Here is a 16,591-nt window from a genome sequence, read left to right as displayed (position 1 = left end):
GGGCAATGAGGATATAATTAGATAGAGCGGTACTGTCATAGTAAATTTTGTAACCGCTGTAAATTCACTGCCATCTATCGACATACTTTAAAACTAAAAATGAAGATTTATAAAAATACGTTAAAATGTATTTAAATATGGATAAATGATTTTTTTATTTGCATTAATTATTTTTATAAGATTTTGACCCATGTTCTTTCATTGATATGCGTTAAAATTATAAATAACAAACGAAACCGTCAACGCCCTCTATACGAGACTAGGCCAAAACTAGTGGCGCCCTCTGATCGAGAATCAAATTTTCGTGATTTTCGAGGCACGTTTTTTCCTTAGACTGTATCCATCTATTACGGAGTTATATCTATCTTTGGTGTGGGTGAAGATAGGTAAATATGTAGTGTGTACCATATTTATAGTTTAATTAATTAGCGTTGCTCAGATTGTTAGGTATTTATGTATATGTAGGTATATCGACTGTTTGATTAAGTATGTACCTATAGAGTTGGAAGATGTTACATTTATTTCTCGAAGCGTTATTAACAGGCAATTCTAAAAAGTAATATTACATTAAAAATTAGTAAATAACAGTTACCTTTAAAAACATTCGGAATCTTTATAATATACGTGGATATAGGTAAGTTAGAACTTAATATGTTAACTTAGGCCCAATTTTATAAAGCTAAGTGTTACAAAAAGGAAATCTGTTTTGCAAGCATTAGCGAAAGAGAACACAGAAACATTCATCTCTTTATACGAAAACGCAATTTGAACCCATATACAAATGCATATATCTTACAAAATATTACATTATACACTACCTCAAGGTACTGTATCTTCTCTAGTATACGTTTGTGTTTTCGGATAAACTGTTTCTCTTTGTGAGCATCAGGTGTCTTTCGCAATTCCATCGTCAACGGATTAGTTCATCTTACCTATCTATATAAATCTCTAAATTCTCCAAGGAAGGGCTCACTTAAGTTGTTTCAGGACATTATCTTACATCTATTAACTGGTTTATAAATGTCTAAATATCCCGAGAAAATTAAATAATTATGCTGAGACAGAAGCCATATTTAACAAAATTTAGTTTCAATATTGTGTCTGTATTGTGCCTTAGTTTGTAGTTAGTAGTTTCTTACTAATTGATAGTTTTTATTTGTAACAGATCTGATATTTAAATTGTAATTGGTTCCCCGCGATACAGGCACTGCCTAGTGCGGAGACCCCTGGAATGTCTGCAACCGTTAGCCGAAATAAATGATCTTTATTCTTTTAAATATACATTATTAGGGGATTTGCAGATAATTCATTACATGATATTATAATCAAAGCCACTCAGCAGTTCTTAAGGACCAAGAATACAAATAATTTGTCAGAAAAACCACCCTAATTCATTTTCATAATTCATACATTCGACAAGGCGTACAATGTTAATCCCCTGATTGTCGTAGTCGCAATAATATTATTACGTAATTTGCACCATTATTAAGTTAGGATTGGCATATGTCGTTAGTGAATTATGTTTATCCGACAGGACACAGCTGTATTCAGGCGGCACTTAATCCTTCTCACATGGAGCAGCAGACAACTCGGAGAATACTGTGTCAAAGAGAAATATGAGTAATGATAGTGGCTTACCGCTTACCGCACCTCGCCTACGCACGCCCTTCGTACAGGTACAGGTGTCGCGACATACGAGCCAACTACACATCAACTACATGTCACTGCATGCCAGAAAACATTTTACTACCTTGTACAGGATGGTTCACATTTGTATGGGAAAAATTCAAACTAGCTAGAATAAGCGGCAACCCCTTATTTTGTTACACTTATTATGTTGATAAAATACGCCAAGTCTTGTAACCTTATCTCAACTACAAGGGGGTGCTCAAACACTGAAATTTTCCATTGTTTAGATATTTTTTTAGATTTTTATGTAAGTAGTAGTTTTTACATTATTTGAAAGTGTGATTTAAAAGTTAATAAGTAAAGAAACATTTTTATTTCTATTTTTTATGATTTTTAGGTGAAATTCAAAAATATAACTTTTGAAAAATTAAATAAAATTAAAATTAAAATGTTTTTCTACTTCAAAACATATAAATCACATGTTTAAATAGTGTGAATACTTAAATAAAAATCTGAAAAATAAATATATTTTTTTGGGTTTCATACAACATACAACATTTCAGTGGTTGAGCAGTTGAGCACCCCCTTGTATTGTAGTTGATATAAAGTTACGAAACTTGGTGTATTCTATCAGCATAATAAGTGTTACATAATACGTGGGTGCCCCGTCGGAAATGTTATTGCCTTTAAGTGGGGGATCAATAATAGATGTGCCCTTTTAGTATGTTATTCTAGTATGTAAATTGTATCTTCTGTTGGTGATCCTAATATAAACAAATAAACAAACAAATAAATAAACAAAAAAAAAGCTTTTGTGATCCACCCTATTGTACACTTAAGAGCAATGAAAAATGGCACTAGGTACCGCACGGTACGTAATACGTAACGTATAATAATGGGAACGGGTAAACAGGTTTATTGTAAATATTTTCCATTGTACCCGTTTTCATTATATGTACTTGATTTTTTTTAAACGATATTTGTTACGTTACCTCAAACGATGGAATCCAGTCGCATAATATATTATAAATTTATACTTATTCATGGCAATATAACATATTTAAATAAGTTATCTGTATTATAATTAAAAAAAAATGTAAGATCCTTTTTTAAGTTTCCGTGGTCACTGGTCATTTCTAAGTAGTTTCCATCTTTCCCACCGCGGCTTTCAGTTAAATTGTTTAGTAGAGTATTTTTTTGCTAATAATACTGTAATGAAACCGCCCTTGTGCGTGGTCCACGCACTTGGCCGGTCCTATATTAAGAGGTAAAGGGATAGCCAAAACGTCGAGGAAGTAAACGTTATGAACCAAGAAAACGTTGGAAATGTCCTTTCCATGTAGCTCCGCAGCATCGATTACGCGTCAAAGTTGAAATATTACACCTTAAATCATAGCTAATGGTGAATACGAGTATTCTACTTTCAAATTTATTGAATACCAGTAGAATATATTAAAAAGGCAGACAGCAAAAGTTGCTTTAATAGTTCCTATAAGACTGATGCTAAATTTATAGCAGCAGTTTTTCAACAGTAGCCAGCTTATGTTTAAAATTGTTAAAAGTTTAATGTGATAGTTGCAACAATTAGTTTGAAGAACAAGTTCTCTCTTCGACTTTACTGTACCTACCATATTAAAGAGTCTATTAGCGGCGCTTGTTACCAACTTCATCTTTACACGAGGAGTTGGTAATTACTAGTAATATACTCCGCGAATAATGCCGCGAACTATTATGAGTAGCGCTGACGATTAATTGGGACTACTTCGATGCCCCCAGGTATAAAATGTCATGCCAATATTGCCAATACAGGGAGGTAATATCGAGTAATTGTTTGAAACAGATGTATATATGTATTATTGGAATACAAGTGAAATACGATGTTATAGAGGTTGATTAACTTAATCGTATTAGTTCGTTGTTAATTATATAGCCTAATTAAGATAAGATAAGATAATATTTATTCATTTAAAACTTATGCTAATTGGTTTTATACAATGGTAAATATACAATTTATACTTAAATACTAGTACATTCATAGATTCAACTCAAAATAGGTACAGGTCAAGTTAAAAACTTTAATACCGAACGAATTTTTATTTTCTGTCCCTCGTGGATATTTGATAACAATACCTAAAGTAAGTAAACATTTACTTGTGTCTTAGGTCTGCACTTTTTATAGGTCAATTATTTTGTAAGTTTTTTTTTGTTGGGCCCTACTCCTCCACCATCAATTAAATATATTGGATAGTATCGGATTTCCATACTGTAAACAAAGATACAAAAAAAGCTAAAACATGATGTTGAAAACGAAAAGAAAACATAACTTGGACTCATTTGACAATATTAGTGTTGCATAGAGTAAAAATAAAGGTATTTATTTGTGTTTTATCACTGTGTGTATCAATATTTGTTCCTGAGTTATGGATGTTTCCTATGTATACACCATGAAATCGTTATTATTAACCAAATTAAAAAATGAGCAAGTGCGTGAAAAATAATAAAACACGTGTACAGTTTCAGTAGTAAATTTTTTTGACAAATAGGACAACAAAGTTGTCTCAAAAAACCTCTAACTTTGTGGTCAACTACGAGCGCCTATCCCTCTACCATCATCCCATCGACAACAAAGTTGTCTCAAAAAACCTCTAACTTTGTGGTCAACTACGAGCGCCTATCCCTCTACCATCATCCCATCCGATCAGCGGCAGTCATCCAACTCGGCGATTGACACAGTCAAGTGACCTTTCGTAAACTTCATTGCAACGAGATAAGGTCTACGCAGGCGCTACGCAGTCGTAAGACTGTCGTAATAACAACAGAAATCGCATATTACGCTACGCTATGACTACGCTTCGTGTACGGACTTGTTTGAACTTGTACGTGCTCGTAGCGCTCTCGTTCTACGCGCGTATAACGCGTCTCTTACGCTTACGCCTCGTGTGCAGAGGGCCTAAGGAGTACGTAAGTTGCCAACTTTTCCATCATGCTTTTAACGGGCACGTTTTCAAAATACTAAAACATCAAAATTAAATAGCATTTACTGCCAAATAGTTTCAATTCATCGATTGTCATTAAGGTGTCCGTGACAAAGAATTGAATAAACAACAGTCCTATTGACATAACATTTTGTCTGAAAACGTCACAGATGTAGGAACAAACGGCAACACCCGTAACTGATCATGGCACTAACCCGGAGTTAAGCGGTTAGTTAAACCGTTAACCCAGTGGCAAATTGTACTTGTAGCCATGGTAACTTCAGGTTTAACCGATTAACCCTGGGTTAGTGGAATGGTGCAAGTGGCGCTTATTGTACTAGATTTATCGGCATTTTTTGTTTTTGTTTTAAAAATATTGACACTTCCAAAGGGACGCATTCGGTAGGTACTTTTAATAAATGAATTTAGCCCCAATTTAATCGAAAGAAGTATTTGCTTATTGCTTTGAAACATACATAGCCTGAAATTGGCTATAGCAGTTATTTATTTTGTTAAGGTAAGGAGCTCCAGATAGAGCACCGGCAGGAAATAGCAATTTTCCTCGCTAGTAATTTGTGTCTTGCACGCAATCTTTCCATTATCTAATATCAATATTGTTTTGTCTTCATCGTTCCGAAATAAAGCATTGAAACTACACTAATGACGTTATCGCATGGGTTAGTGGAGGAATCGTATTGGAAGCAGCATCTTCGTGAACACGTACCTATAAAATTGAGTAATTTATTTCAATCTTAATTTTTTTCTCAATAAAATGCTTCGCTAAAATGGCGAGAAATGACTGGTGTTACGTATGACAGGAGAATGCCGGTCAAACTCAAGGGTCTGGTATAAAAAAGTATAATAAGGCCGGTTCTTATGTATAGCGTGACAGATCGAATCTCAATAATTGTAGCTGCCCAATCATTGAAAAAGTATCATAAATTAAATACCTAGGAGTCACTTTAAACGAGCATCTATTACTGGCTCCGTTATTTTCCTATTTATTACTGCATGTCTTACACAAACCAGATATTTTTAATGGTTATATTATTACTTAAACTAGTAACTAGTACATGAAACTTTCCTGTAACAATCTGTTATCTAAGGAAGAGCGGTGTTGCCCAATGGCAATTTTTTCTTACCGGGCAGCACTATCCCTACTTTATAAACACTTGTATATTTTACGAAAATAAATATTCGATACGACTCAAAGGCACGTCCATACCATCCAAGTTGCCGAGATGAAGATGCTGAGGTGGATGTGCGGCGTTAACATGCAGGCTCGAGAAAATCCGTAACGAGTACATACGAGGAAGCCTGGGCGTACGCGACATTAACGATAAAATGCAGGAGAGTAGGCTGCCTGCGTTGGTATGGTCACATAAAAAGAAGGCCTTCTGACTACCTAGGAAATTTGGCACTCCAACTTTCCATCCCAGGTCGAAGATCCAGGGGCAGACCCAGAACAATAGTGTTAAAGGACATGAGTGACTGCAAGTTATCCGAGGACGATGTCGTGAACAAGGCGAACATAGAAAACCGTAAAATGGTGCTATTTGGCACTTAAATAATAATAAATCCATATTTTATGTTCGTGTAGATATTAAAACGCATCCTTCTTTATCATTCTATATAGGACATATATATATATATATATATATAAGACATATATGCTTGAATTACTAACACAGAACGAGTAAGTAATATATTTCTAAACGGTACCTGTACCATGAGTCACTGACAGTGTCAAAACTGAAATACGCTATCGTCTACGCAATTTACTTTCTATATCTCGCTCGCACTAATTAGCGAGTACGAGCGAGATGCATAGAAAGTAAGTTACGTTCTCGATAGCGTTTATGTCAGTACCAAACTGGTGGTAGCCACACTGGTCTTTCAAATAACCTCGTGATTGGGTATTTATAGAATTCGATCGTTTTCGCACTGGTTTTGACTGAATTTTGAAGCTTGTGTTGTATAAAACGTGACTTATGTACTATTTAACTCTTTAGAAACGACCAGCTATTTAAGAAATTCGAAACAGATTGACCATATCTTCTAAATCATTTTCATGCGCACAATATTAAGGAAAATATTTCTTAGCTGCTACATATATATATAAATACATAAATAAATTACAAAGTGCGCTTGAAATTCACCTAAAATCAACGAACGAACATTGACATGATAACTCGACAATGTATTTTCACGCAGCACACCTGCGTTTTATTTATTTCACAATAAAAATATTGTTAGCTGAAACTTATTTAATGGTACGTTATAAATCTATTGGGCCGTACATCCTCACTACTCTCACTAGTATGCGGAGTGCTACAAGCCGCGACTGGCCGGCGAAGGCGCAAAAGGTCTAGCCCGCCGGGAATACAATAAACTGACGTCTATATTCAGATAACATAAGTAGCCCTTTCCGACACTCGATAATCTTCATACGTCAGACAGGGATAGCGAGCCGGGAGAATTTTGTAAATTTATTATGGCTTTATCATGTTACTGTGAAACCACGCTCCAAGATTAATGCTAGCGTAATGAATCAGCGGGCGTGACAAATCAGTTTGTGATTATGCATAGAGCAAGCTACTGAGCAGTATTGTTAGAGACATTAACAGCACTTAGCCATCCCGGGCGTCGACGCTAAATGATATCGTTCTTTGAATACTAAGATGCTTAAAGCTTTTTATTTTTTAAACTTGCATTGTGTATCTTTTGACACAGTCTAAATTGTTAGGACTTTATAATACCTTTTACGGAGCTCCTAGTCCATGTGAATAGGTACCTAAAAGGAGAACCCGCTTAATACGAACAAGTTTAATACGATTTCCGGCATTATACGTCATTTTCACAGGTCCCATCAACTTCTTTTCATACTTTTTTTCACGATTAATACGCTTTCCCGATTAAGATGCATATTTGACGTGGTATTCTTGGTAGTCCGTGGGACCCTTTAGAATCTTTTTAAGCGGGTTTTCTGTATCTGGATGCCAAACATCGCATACCTAAAAAATATTTGAAATCCACATAAACATTACTACCTATCTTACCAATCACCGTAGAATGCACTAAGTTTATTACGCTCTTGCTCTGCAGGTGAGTTTTTGTAGCGCAGCGCGTGTCATTCCCACGCGCTGGTGTTCCCGGAAGCAGAAATGTCACAGCGGAGCGAAGTCAATTAGTCTGTGATCACAGGAGAATAAAACTAATAACAACACACGTATGTGCACCATAAACAAACGAACGATTGATGAAGGCACTGCAGACAAACAATCTCACAAAGAACAAGTAAACTTATTTTCTAAAACCAAGACCTACATTTAGGTATTAAAAACAAAGCCAAATATAATTCAAACCGTATTTATTATCAGCGCAGCGCACTTACACACATTTAATATCTCAATAGGGAAAATCGATGCGGTCGAACCAATTTGATTACAATGCCATTTTCAAATAATAATTTACCTCTTTTTTTTTTCAAAACATAAATATATAATGAACTGTCATTTACAATATTTTTATTTCAATACCTTTGGACGCAAAGTATTTTACGTTACACTTTCTTTTCAATAAGCTCAATAGGTTTTCCTTACGGAGTTATGTTCTTGATGAAATACCGTGAAAAAGGTTGATAGCTCTCGACAGGTGGGCGCTTTCAGCGGAGAATCACGATGATGCCAGGCCTTATTATAAGAATTGCGTTCGAGCGAAGACGAACTTTCAACTTGATATAACCGTGATAACCATGACTACTATGTGTTAACTAACATCAAACTTATACTGAAAATATTAGTTATTCGCCTGCTGTCTGTAAGTGACAGGAATATCATCTCTTAGTAATTTGTCACGGGCGAACGTCACGGGTATTTTTAAGATTCACAGGAATATTTTTTAACCACTTTAAACCGTCTAATGTCGAAAGGGGAAAGTTTAAATTGTGACCCGATTTTTCTTATCGTTTCGGCATTAACGAAGGAAATTATAAATTGCACTTATGAATTAATATGTAAGCATTGTGCAATTATTTACAAGAGATGCAAGATAAAAAGTAGTATTTTCAGACAGTAGTTATCATTAAAATGACAGATTTACAAATAGAAAGTCATTATCATTTACCTATAGGCTAGGAGGATATAACCAACGGAGACGCCATGTCTGTAATTTGCTGCACAATAAAGTCTGCCATTTTTTGCGGGGGAGGTGTACGTCAAATGTATACGTAACGTCAAAATAGCCATGTCAGATAAACGTCAGTCCATAGATTGTGTATGACCATTGGCCGACTATTTTCGACAGAGGGTAACGCCTGTTAATGGCTACTCCGTTTGGTTATATCCTCCTAGCCTATAGGTTACTGAGAGGACCCCAGGCTCCCTTTAGTGAGCGAAAGGTGATGATGAATAATAAATAATATGGACTTCAATAAAAATATTTTTGTGTCGTAGTATGTATATATATTCTGAAGAAGAGATTCTTTGGTATCAGACACGTTGGCATGTAACATATTTAAAAGACACTAGAAGTATTTTCGGCTTCAGTTCCTTTGAAATTTCCTTTAAATTATGATCATTTTTTATTTGTCTACATAGTTGAAAGGTTTCTTCATTGTACTCGTAATCAACAATCTTTTCTTCTCGCTTTCTGTAAACGCCCTTTAAATATTCGATCAAATTAACAACATGGCCGCTTATTGTAACTCTTGTTCTCTTTCATTTATTTTGAAGCGTATTATAGAAAATCGTATGATATAGGTACGATGATACACTTCACTACTAAAGAGGTTTTAGCTACGTATTTTCTCTACCTGGGTATTTAACTGAAATATGTACACCAGCTTACAGATTAGCTACAACAAAAACCTAAAAATGTTTACGTTTTATAAATTACTAATACATTTCTATACTTAACCTATAAAATTAAGTTAAGTTAGTTTTGATAAAACATTTACAAATACTTATACTTACACAACATTCATTGGATACACGTGGATTTTGCTGTTTGACTTACGAATAATTGGGTAAATTATAAAAATTGCAGTAAATGTAAAAGGTCCATTAGTTCGAATATCCTTAACTTTTACCAGTTTGCATCGTCGTTTGGTCTACCTTACACGATAAGTATAAGTCAGAATCGTCACGTTGGTTATAGTAGAGCTTTTCGTAATTTCGCTCTGGCCCTTGTTTAATATATAATTTTTATTGTTATATTGCTTGTTGTTGGATATTAGGCATATGAAAAACTTTTTTGGCATGAACATATTGTTCATACATAGATAGGCGACGGGCGTCCTTATAATTTCTGTTTCTGGCAAGTAGGTATTGCTTGTCATTCTTTATCAGATCTCATTCCATATACATTAGATATATTTTTGAGATTATGATTAATACAACGCTAGACTACGTGTTTTAGTGTTTTAGTTTACCGTCTAACAACTTCCTTCCACTGAATGCATACTTAATAAGGTTCTGCATAACACTTTTTGCTTGAATAGTAAACATGTATCGCAAGTAAAATATGAAATAAAATAAGTAAATACCTACACGACGCATACAACTACGAGTAAAACCAGAATTCATAAATTCCAACATAATCAGTTCTGACTGTCCCAAGTGAGATGAAGTGCCGAGCACTAACGGCATTCGTGAAACTTATAATATTGATTGTGGTTGTTGGCACGTGCACTTTAATGCACACTCGTCACACAGGGCTTTGCACGCTTTTGGTGGCGTTTTAACTGACATTGTTTACCATTATTAACGTATATTTATCACGAGTTTTTATATTTAAATTGGTAACAGCAATACATATTAACCATTTTAAGGTACTTGGCGACTAAATTAATAAAATGTATATTTTCAAATAAAATAAAAAATCCTAGCTTTGAGGTGAAAATACAACTAAATCACATAATATGAGCAAAATACATTATCCCACCAAAATTATTTTCATGTAAAATATTGTCAAGGCGAGACCATACGGCTCGCACTGTCATAAAGTTATCAGATCTCATGGAGAGCCAAGCTTCTAACTCTTCTAAATGCCCTAACTCTACAAGCCCTAACTTCACAAACTTACCTTACCTTAGTAAAAATATGTAGCTCAGCCGTTTCGTTACCACAAGAACTATTGTCTAGCGGAAGCCGAGCGGTGTCGCTATCGTCACATTACTTTTCTGTGTCTCGTCTTGTTTCACCTATGTGACGGTAGCGAAAAGGCCAAGCTCCATATTTTGACTAAAGGTGTAGTACAGTTAGGCTTTTGTAAACCACTCTTTTATAACACTTCTTAGTCTTTAAGATCTACCAGTGCATAATACTTTGTTCAATAAATTATTTTTATTTGTTAATTTACTAGCGACCCGCCCCGGCTTCGCACGGGTAGTTCAACTAATTTACACAAAACCTTTACAAATTATACATACAAACCTTCCCCTTGAATCACTCTATCTATTAAAAAAACCGCATCAAAATCCGTTGCGTAGTTTTAAAGATGTAAGCATACATAGGGGCAGACGGACGGACAAACAGCGGAAAGCGACTTTGTTTTATACTATGTAGTGATTTTGTATTGACTGTACCATATCAACCGAAATAAATGTCATATACGAAGGAAAAAATTACCAAAGCCTCCAGTGTCCAAAGCTGGAATCGAACCAGCGTCCCCCGTTTACCGGACAGGTGATGGAGGCTTTGGTAATTTTTTCCTTCGTATTTGGCATTTATGTCGGTTTATAGTTTAAAAAAAATAAAAAAAATGTTTATTCAAAAATCTTACGTACAATTAAATTCATATGTTCTTCTGCCAAACCACACAGTGGTTTGTTGGCAGACGAGGCTCCATAAATAAATAGTAGTGTGTCCACTTGAAAAACCACAAATTAGAATATTATCGTATAAAGTAATTTAATTTGTTCTTAGAGGTACCATATCAGTGAAATTTCAGTACATATAATATTGATACACCGGAGGGATTTGCCTGTAGCTTGATTCATTGCCCAAATAATCCTTTCGGCGAGTCCATAAATTTATTTTTAAGTTAAGTAGATATCTGACCGACTTGAATATATGTTTATGTGACGTATGACCAAATGCCTTGTCAATACGTCCCAGCTAATAAGTTACAATTATAAATCATATACAATCTATTACATTCTTTTGCTTTCATAAGTAATATAAACTATTTTTGTTTAAAAATCCGCAACGCAGGCTTCGTCAGGTGGCTACAAATGCAAATCAGCAACAATGCTTCGTCCCAAAAATACCAATGATGATATCCGCAACAGGCTTCGTCTTTTTTTTTTTTGTTTAAATAAAATAACCGTCACGAATCGTATCTGGCTCAAATGTCCCCATTACGCTGGCAGCGTTACCGCGCTGAATGGCCAACGAGATCTGTTGGACCAGGTACGATCCGGACCGAGGGTCGCACCCCCTGTCCCTCAGCCGCCGACAAAAATCCCTCACAAAGTCCCTAGCCTCCACAGCCCAAGGTCCCGCAGTCTCGACTGCAACCGGCACAAAGTCGTACGTTGGTTCCAGGGCAGAGTACTTGGCATGCTTCATTTTGGCGGCATACTCCGCGGCAGTACCAGCAGACCTGACAGTGAGACTCAAGTGGGACGGCGCAAATGTACTCACACACGTTGCATCCCACAAGAGGCATCGTCCCCTCTGCCATGGAACCAATGTCAGACCATCAGTCCTCTTGCCATCCGTGCGGCACAACCCTGGAGGCTTCAAAACGCAAGGAATATTGGCCGACACTAAAACCCTGCGGATGACATCATTGATGGCATGATGCCTGGAAAAACGATCCGCGCACTTCATGCAGCAAAGGCCATGGTGACCGTCTTCTTCAACCATGACCCCACAAATGCACCGATGTGCTTCGCACACCTTACACCCCAAACGCAAGGCAACCGCCTCAATACGTCCCTCTATTTCATCAAACAGGTACTGTACCTGTTTGATGAAATGTAAAATACCTGTAACAGGTATGTCAAACATTATGTTACTAAGCATAATAATTATGAATTTATAATCCAAATATTTAAAATATCAGATCCAATTAATAATCGAACCCAACCCAACCCATTGGACGTAACCCAATAATTGTAGGTTAATTTTGTTAAACTATGCCAATTACAATTACCAATAACTGTTTTAAATATTTATTGCAAACTAATCTTTACGGTTATAACATTAAGGTCCATGTAGTAATATTACCGCGGCGTGGTCGCTCGTATCTATTTGTCACAAAGCTCGAGCCAGATCAACTTATCTGTTATAAGTATCAAGCCATAATAGGCTTTCTGTCAATGTGGTAGCCGTCACACATAGTGGATCGGTTGGCCGTCCTGTAAAATCAACGTCCGCCGGGAACTGATGGATTCAATCAATAGCTAATCCCTGTAGGATAGCACGTGACGCCGACCGGTGTGACCCCGGGATTCAATTAATAAGCGCTATGTAATGTCAAAATACAAGCTTTCCGACTCACGATTCTAAAACAGGTTATTGACTCTTAAAAGTGCCAATGGGTACTTACTCGTAGGCAGTTGTTCAAATAAATGACTAACCGACTTAAAAATTCATTCATTCATCAACAATTCATCGGGATCTTTTTATGATTTTTGATGCACTTTCTCGATTTTCCAAAAACGATAGAAGTGTCACAGGACCCATCTTTCGCCGATCTGGGTATTGGAATTTAATCTTTATTAAAAAAAGCTGTCCTCGTAAAGACAAAACTGGAATACATTTTTCAGAACACTAATTGTAATCGCCCACAAACAACCTCAGCTTGCGACATTTTTCAAATACCTATTGCTGCAAAGGTTCAATGTTTTTGTGCTTTTGCCTTTGAACATTATTTTTTTAATGAGCAATTTAGGAAAATGTATCCATTTTATAAATCTATATACCTAAAGTGAGTTTTCTATGCAAATCCTAATAAATTTATCTTACAATTTAGTAAATTGTATCTAGATACATTAACTATTCAGATAAACTGTTTCAAAGAAAAGGCCCCAAAACATCAGATGTGCTGAAGACAACGGCTATTCATGTATAATATGGCCGTGGTCCCTGGGGTCTCTTTACGTAGGACTGAACTCCATAAACTTACGATATGAACAAGCTCTTGTTTTAAAAGCGTCGGGTAGGTAGGTTGTATTTAGGTACAAATATACGTCATGATTTCAGGCTTTTAGTGTTAAAAAAAAGGGTGCGGGTATTTTAAGACCAAATCTATACCACAATAATGAAATATTCTGAATCAATAGCTGCACCAATGGGTTTATTGCGTTCGTTTCGTGTGCAATTGTTTCAGTTCTATTTTTAGCGCTGACGGCAATAACGGGCGTAATTATTAACTTTTGTCGCAGCGAGATAGAGCTTTAACATTTATTTATTACGCCGCGGAAAAATAGTCACAACTGAAAGCCATAGACAAATTTCACCTTCAGTACACTACTGATTTATTTACTAAATGATAATTTGGGCGTTCCATGCCTGAATACCATAATATTAACATTAAACTTGGATCATACGCAAATAGATTTTAAGCGTTTCATTTTAACTCTAAAGGAGTTTAAAACGCATTTCAGGAATCCTCACGTATGTCTGTATGTCTGTCCCTCCGAAGTAAGCTCAGTGATCGTCAATACTAGAAAGCTGCAATTTGGTAAAGGTATATAGCAATCGGTTACACGTAGAGTGAGGATAGGAGAACGAGGTAAGTGCCGAAATGATACTCAATTCTGCTTTTTATGTCCATATTTAGTATGACCCCTTTTGATGCATTTTATAGTGACGCAACAAACAAACGAGGGGCAACTACGGAACCCTATACTAAGCGTGGGTTTACCTAGAAACATATTACGTCCGACGTGAACGATGTCTTTTTCAAAAGTTTAGAAAACATAGGTTTTTGAGAAAATCGTGTTCAAATGATAGTTAATTTTGACCAGTTTTGTATAAAAACATTTTATCCACCTACTATGTACACTACATATACGTACCTATATGCAATCTAATATTAGTCACAGACTACTGTTGTGGACTTATGTAACGAACGTCAAAATATATGATTTTGCTTTGCAGGTAACCAGCAATACACGTGGTACTAAAAAAAAGTTGTTAAAGTAACATGTGGGAGCGATCTTCAATACACAATTTCCTGTGGCAGGTAATCCAAAACGCATTTCGTCGTCTTTATTTTCCTTTTTCCCGAGTTTGAACAAAAACAAGCGTTTGATGCAAAAAGCGGTATTGGAGCTCTCGCACCTGCTCCCGGCTGTCGAAACCGCTAGTATCTGCCCAGGCGTTAGAAAAGAAAAAGATTTAAAAACCCACAACAAAGTTTACTCAACAGCCGAGCGTTCGCTTACGCTTCGTGGTAAATTATCTTACGTTTTCTTTTCCGTTTGTGTTTAAAGTCGCTTTGAATCGCCCCGCATAAACGCAGTAATGAAATTTTGTTAAATATCGTCGTATATATTCATTCTGAAGGCACAATTTGCAGGCAGGCCAATGTTAACGAGCGGGTAAAGCGGCGCACTATGGCCACGTTAATGAGAACGTAATAGGTGTTCGGCGGAACGGCGCGATCTGGAACAGTGTTCCCTACCCCGGTTCTATTAGCACGCGTTTAACGTGCCTCGTGAATCCGCACGGGATTTGATTTGGATTCGACTCATTTTAAAGTTACATACCTACCTATTCGATATTATAATTTCCTGCACAATCCCCTCTAACAAAACGGGAAAAGGGTGGCGGCTTAAAAGCGGTTGACACTTACTAATGCGCTTGAAAAACGATAAGTTTATGTAATTTCTAAATGTTACGATTTTTGAACATTATCTTACTTAACAGGGATAGTCGTACGTAGGTGATAGTTAAGTTTTAGTCACAAGCCACTTTATGTGACACAAGGTCTCAAAAGTATTAGTGCAATCTCCATCGTGTATTCACAAGAGAGCGCAGTTGTTTGACGCTGAGCTATCGCCCGTACAGACAAAGGCGGCACGCTGATAAGTCCATTACAGCAATGTGTCGTACATCTCAAACGAGTTTACGATTCCTTATATGAATGCGATGAATATTTAAGACATCATTAATAGTGAAAGCTGAGTGCGTGCATAGTTGTGTGCTGCTATAATTAAATGGATTTTTCAGTTTAAAATATCACCTTACATAGGTTTGGACAAAGTAAATGCTGTCGCGACTACGTGCTTTCTTAATGGTTCAAACACCCGCGATATTTAGTTGTACGAGCGCTAATTACTCGCAATGTGTGTTTTATGTTTTTGTTTAAATTAAATACGCGCTATAAGCCACCAAGCCTTAATTGCACTAAAGAGAACGTTATGGCAAACTGTATCAGGCTCTTATAATACCAAGGTACTGATTGGGCTTCCAGAAACAATTAATTACCTACCTAATTTGTCGTTGATTATAAAATGCAGGAATAGGTATCAAGTTTATAATTACCAACAAGTAAACAATTGTAGTCCCAATGGTAAAGTTGATTAATACCTAAACCGGTAAGAGTAAGAGATTTGTTTCTTCACATTGCGTACAGTCCGTAGACTAAATCCACCTCAAACACTGAACCGTAATTAGTATGGTAGTTGAAATAGCACGCAAATTTAGTTTACCAAATTAAGGTATAGGTTAGACGGTTTAGCTCAAGTCGTTACGAACATTAGCCTGATAAAAGCAGAGGTAAATCTGAGTACCACCATCTCGGAAATACCGTCGTATCTATTCTAAAACACCGTGATTGAGGCACTAAGCAGATTTTCTACAAACTAAAGTAGATATCATACACTAAAGAAAAAGTGACCAAGTCAACCGGTGGCCGAGGCGGGAATCGAACCCGCGCCTTCAGCTTACGCGGCTAACGTCCTGACCACTAGACCACCCGGCCACCGGTAGTGGCCGGCGGTAGTGGTCAGGTGGACTTGGTCACTTTTT

At 36.4% G+C, this 16,591-nt stretch overlaps 1 protein-coding gene and 1 non-coding gene across 2 annotated transcripts in view; both read right to left on the bottom strand.

Annotated features, from left to right (window-relative positions):
- The window catches only part of LOC134744237 (26S proteasome non-ATPase regulatory subunit 12), a 423,568-nt gene that overhangs the window by 249,564 nt on the left and 157,413 nt on the right, over positions 1-16,591 (bottom strand). The gene's annotated exons all lie outside the window — the stretch shown is intronic.
- On the bottom strand, positions 16,473-16,544 carry Trnat-cgu (transfer RNA threonine (anticodon CGU)). The gene has a single exon. It is a non-coding gene; the product is annotated as a tRNA-Thr (tRNA).

The sequence above is a fragment of the Cydia strobilella genome, chromosome 9 (assembly GCF_947568885.1).
Source record: "Cydia strobilella chromosome 9, ilCydStro3.1, whole genome shotgun sequence".
Classification (NCBI taxonomy): domain Eukaryota; kingdom Metazoa; phylum Arthropoda; class Insecta; order Lepidoptera; family Tortricidae; genus Cydia; species Cydia strobilella.
The sequence above is the reverse complement of the archived record's forward strand: the minus strand, read 5'-3'. Positions and strand labels throughout refer to the sequence as shown.